The following is a 5,497-nucleotide window of genomic DNA, read 5'->3' as shown; positions in this document are numbered from 1 at the left end:
TCCCCTTTGGGGTGCTTTACCCCCTTTTGCACCTCCCGATGAATATACGTTTGGGTTTACAAGTCCTGAAGGGGCAGCCAGGCCTCTGTACCACAGAGAGCAGAAAACACAAGGTCTGAGATCCCACAGGCTGAATAATAACCAGGAGGGTCAGTGGGGCCATTGGGATGCTGGGAAACACCATCTCCTGTGTACACACTGCTTGTCGCCAGCGGGTGGAGGGGGACTTCAAGCTGAGCCTTGAAGGCTGCGATCCATGACTGCTCAGTGCCAGCTCCACCACCTCCCTGGCAAGGAGCTGCTTCTCATGGAGGGTAGGCCCTGGCTGGGGTGGAGGTGGCCGTGAGACTTGGAAGGGAGCCAGTCCCCTGGGAAGGCAGGGCTGTCTCTTTATAACAGTGTCCTGGCATCTAACACCTTGTCCGTACAGAGGAGGCCTCGGGAGAAGGAAGCCTTTTCATGACTGGGAAACTAGAGGGAGGATGTTCCTCCTAGCCTTGTCCTGCTGGTGGTCCAGGGCCCACTTGGACCTCAGTCTCCTCTTCTGTCCTTCCTTCCAGCTATGGATCTGAATGGCGCTCCAAGAAACGCCCTGGAGGCAGCACACACTGGTCTCCCAGCTGTCCATCCACTTCCCAGCGGGGCTGGCTGTGCGTGGGACAGCTGGGTGGAGGGTGGAGGGCCTCGCTCCTCCAAATAACAGAGGAAAAACTCATGACTCAGGGGCAGGCAGAAGTTGAGTCAGCCAAGCCACAAAGCTGTGGAAAGAATGAGGTTTCTCCGAGGCGTTTGCTACTTCTCAGGAAAGAAGCCCTTTTGGAGGAAAAGCTGGCTTCCAGACTGCGGGAACCCGGGTTTCAGAAAAGCAGTGGGGCTCGGGATTTTCAAGTTAGGGATTCTGGCAACCACCTCTGTGCTCAACGCCAGGAATTTTTTTTTGGATCATTTATTAAGTTCTGTCTACAGGCCAAGCACTGTGTGCTAAACATTTTATGTTATCTTATCTCTTCCCACACTAAAGCTGTCATTCCCAGCTTTCAGTTTAAGAAACTGAAATAGGCACTGGAGTATTTAAGGATGAACACAAACATTCCAGCAAGAGAGAGAGAAAACAAAGGAGGCAGAATATTAGCAATTGGTAAATTGGGGTCAGGAGTCTCCAATCTTTTTCTGTAAAGGGCCAAATGTTAAGTACTTTGGGCTTTGAGAGCCAGGATCTCTACGGCAACTATTGAACTTCACTGTTGCAAAGCAAAAGCAGCCACAAACAATACTTAAACAAGAGAGTTAACGTCGTGGACACTGATATTTGAATTTCATGTAATTTTCGTGTGTTATGAAAAATTCTTTAAAAATTTTTTTCCAGCCATTTGAAAAAGTTAAAAACCATTCTTAGCTCATACAAAACCAGGATGTGGGCTGAAGTTTAACAGTCCCTGATCTCTGGCTATTCGTTGAACTTTTCTTATAACTATTCTATTGATTTGAAAGTTTTCAAAACAAAAAATTGGGAAAACAAATTAAAGAAAAACAAAGGAAACAGAGGTCCTACTGTTTAGCTTGGGTAGATCCTCAAACTGACCCTAAATTTGTCTGATTCCCAAACTACTACATGCTGTGTTCTTTTTAAAACATTATTTTTATTTTATTTCAATTTATTTATTTATTAGAGATGAGGTCTTGCTCTGTCACTCAGGCTGGAGTGCAGTGGCACAATCATGGCTCACTGCAGCTTCTACCTCCTGGGCTCAAGCGATCGATCCTCTCGCCTCAGCCTCCTGAGTAACTGGGACTATGCGCCCATGCAACTTCGCCCAGCTAACTTTTTAAATTTTGGGTAGAGATGTAGGGGGGGGGGGGTCTCTCTATGTTGCTCAGGCTGGTCTTGAACACCTGACCTTGTGATCCTCCCAGCTTTACCTCCTAAAGTGCTGGAACTAAAGGCACACCCCATCACACCTAGCTAATTTAAAAAATCTTTTGTAGAGACCAGGTCTCATTATGTTGGCCAGGCTGGTCTCGAACACCTGGGTTCAAGTGATCCTCCTGTCTCAGTCTCCCAAAGTGCTGGGACTACAGGTGTGAGCCACCGCACCTGGCCTAAATGCTGCTTTCTTTATAGATACCGTAACATACTAAAGACACTGAGTCTCAAAGCCATAAAATGTGGGGCATTTTGAAAAGATTTTTACTGAAATGGTTAAGAAGATTCGTTTTAAAGGAGGAAACCCAGAGATGTTTGGCAAACTGTGACTTCAAAAGAGAATCTTGAGGGCGGGCTTGCTGCAGGGGCCTTGGATTTGAAGCTGAGATAATCTCGACTCTACGGAACCATGAGATGACACTGACGCCCCCGCACCCACTTGCCCTGCCCGTCTGCCTGTTTATTCTTTTCTCTCTCTCTGTGTGTGTGTGTATGTGTGTGTGTGTGTGTATGCCCTGCACTTATCATTCCAGCTGTCTGCACATCCACTTCATGTTTACGGGCATTATTGTGTTTGTTTCCCCGCATGGATTTTCCCCTTGAGGCTCCAACCAGGCCAAAGGGGGAAAGGAGAAATAAAAGAAAACAGAAGCAGGCAGGGCGTGGTGGCTCACACCTGGAATCCCAGCACTATGGGAGGTTGAGGCGGGTGGATCACTTCAGCCCAGGGGTTCGAGACCAGCTTGGGCAACATAGTGAAACCCCATCTCTACAAAAATATCAAAAATTAGCTGGGCATGGTGGTGCGTGTTTGTAGTCCCAGCTACTCAGGAGGCTGAGGAGGGAGGATCACTTGAGCCTGGGAGTTTGAGGCTACAGTGAGCCAAGATCACACCACTGCATTTCAGCCTGGGCAACAGAGCAAGACCTTGTCTCTAAAAATAAATAAATAAAACAGAAGCAATGCTTTTTGAAAAATGCCTTCGAGATGTGAAATAAATGTTGCATGCCAATATAACCTGAGAGTATTAGACCCACCTAATGTCAATGGAGTACATCCAAGAGGCTTTTGACAGCACTGGTTTGACAAAGTTCTGTCTGGGTCATTCATTCATTCATTCATTCAGCAATTACTGGATCCCTCTTTGTGCCACTACCCAGGCAGTGGATCCAGGGATGAATGTGGCACTGCCTCTACCCTTGGGGAGCTCACAGTCCATTGGGGCAAACCCATGAACACATCATATTTATCCATGAGGAGAGAAGGCTGCCCACCCCGAGTAGAGGGCAGGGGTCCGTGCAGGAGAAGCTGTCTTGGTTGGATGACACATCTTGGAGAACCATTTGGCATTTCAGTGTCAGCCTTTGGGGTCTGGCTGGCAAATACCTCCTCACTTGCTGCATTTAAGGCAAGAACAGAAATTCCAGGGGCCAGGAACAAGCAAGCCAGAGAGAGAAAAAGTCCAGCACATGGCGTGAGAGAGGGCCAGGGAGGCTCTCTGGTTGTGGAATGGGGCTGGGAAAGGCTTCAAAGGACAGGGATGGGTGATATTCCATGTTACTTTTTATTCTTTTTAAAATTTATTTTATTGAGACAGGGACTCGCTTGGTTGCTCAGGCTGGCTTACAGTGGTGCAATCATAGCTCACTGCAGTCTTGAACTTCTGGGCTCAAGTAATCCTCCTGCCTCAGCCTCTTGAGTAGTTGGGACTTCAGGTGCACGCCACTACTCCCAGCTAATTTTTAAATTTTTTATTGAGATACAGGTCTTGCTATGTTGCCTAGGCTGGTCTCAAACTCCTGGCCTCAAGTGATCCTCCTGCCTTGGCCTCCCAAAGTGCTGGGATTACAGACATGAGCCACTGCACCCGGACAGGTGATATTCCATTTTTAATTACTTACTGAACTGCCCAGGGAATGCCCTACATTTTGGCCATTACCACCCAAGCCTTCATAAATCCATTTTCTTGCTGGTGAGAGCATAAATTTTTACAACCAACCTTCATGGGGGGCAATGTGGCAACATTGATCAAATTTTAAAATGCACAGACTTGGCCGGACACAGTGGCTCACACCTGTAATTCCAGCACTTCAGAAGGCTGAGGCAGGTGGGTCACCTGAGGTCAGGAGTTCGAGACCAGCCTGGCCAACATGCGAAATCCCGTCTACTAAAAATACAAAAATTAGCTGGGCAAGAGCCGGGTGCGGTGGCTCATGCCTGTAATCCCAGCACTTTGGGAGACCGAGGTGGGCAGATCATGAGGTCAAGAGCTCGAGACCAGCCTGGCCAACATGGTGAAACCCTGTCTCTACTAAGAATACAAAAATTAGCCAGGCGTGATGGTGCATGCCTGTAATCCCAGTTGCTTGGGAGGCTAAGGCAGGAGAATTGCTTGACCCCAGGAGGCGGAGGTTGCAGTGAGCTGAGATGGCACCACTGCACTCCAGCCTGGGCAACAGAGCAAGACTACGTCTTAAAAAGAAAAAAAAATTAGGTGGGCATGGCGGCGGGTGCCTGTAGTCCCAGCTACTTGGGAGGCCGAGGCAGAAGAATTGCTTGAACTCAGGAGATGGAGGTTGCGGTGAGCCAAGATCATGCCACTGCACTCCACCCTGGGTGACAGAGTAAGACTCTGTCAAAAAGAAAAAAAAAAGCACAGGCTCTTTTTTGTCCAGCTGGTTCACTTCCAGAATTTATCCTTAAATACTCCTATCCTTGTGCAAAAGGATATAAACACTCATTCATTTATTGTGGCATTGCTTACAGTAGGGAAATGCAGGGAGCAGCCCAAATATCCACTGACAGGGGCTGGCCAAAGAAATTACGATTCATTCATACAATGGAATGGCTTCCCACAGTTTCAGGAAATAAGGCAGGTCTTTATGTCCTGAAATGCAAGGATTTCTAGGATATACTGAGTAAAAAAAAGTAAGGTATACAAGTGGACGTATAGTGTGAGTGTGTGAGTGTGTGTGTGTGTGTGTGTGTTGCTGGCAGAATTCACAATAAACTGGTCATGGGTTTGCCTCTGGAAGGGTAAACGGGTGGGAGGGAGATTCCCCTTTACTGTATACCCTTGTGGTATTTTTGTTTGTTTTGTTGTTGCTGTTGTTTTGTTATGTGTGTGTGTGTGTGTGTGGTTTTTTTTTTTTTTTTTTTTTTGAGACTGAGTCTTGCTCTTTGCCTTGGTTGGAGTGCTGCAACCTCTACCTCCTGGGCCCAAGCAATCCTCCCACCTCAGCCCCCCAAGTAGCTGGGATTACAGGTGCACACCACCACACCTGGCTAATTTTTGTATTTTTAGTAGACTCAGAGTTTCACCATGTTGTCCAGGCTGGTCTGGAACTCTTGGGCTCAAGCTATCTGCCCGCCTCGGCCTCCCAAAGTGCTGGGATTGCATGTGTGAGCCACCATGCCTGGCACCCTTGTGGTATTCACGCCCTGGTATAGTTCTCTTCTACAGGGAATAGGATTTACCTCTGTAACCAACAGGATACTGTGGAAATGACAGAGCATGGCTTCCAGGTCTAGGTCATAAAGAACATTGTGGCCTCTGCCTTGCTTCCTAGGAT

This window comes from Pan troglodytes, chromosome 20 (genome assembly GCF_028858775.2).
Source record: "Pan troglodytes isolate AG18354 chromosome 20, NHGRI_mPanTro3-v2.0_pri, whole genome shotgun sequence".
Classification (NCBI taxonomy): domain Eukaryota; kingdom Metazoa; phylum Chordata; class Mammalia; order Primates; family Hominidae; genus Pan; species Pan troglodytes.
This window is presented reverse-complemented; position numbering follows the sequence as displayed.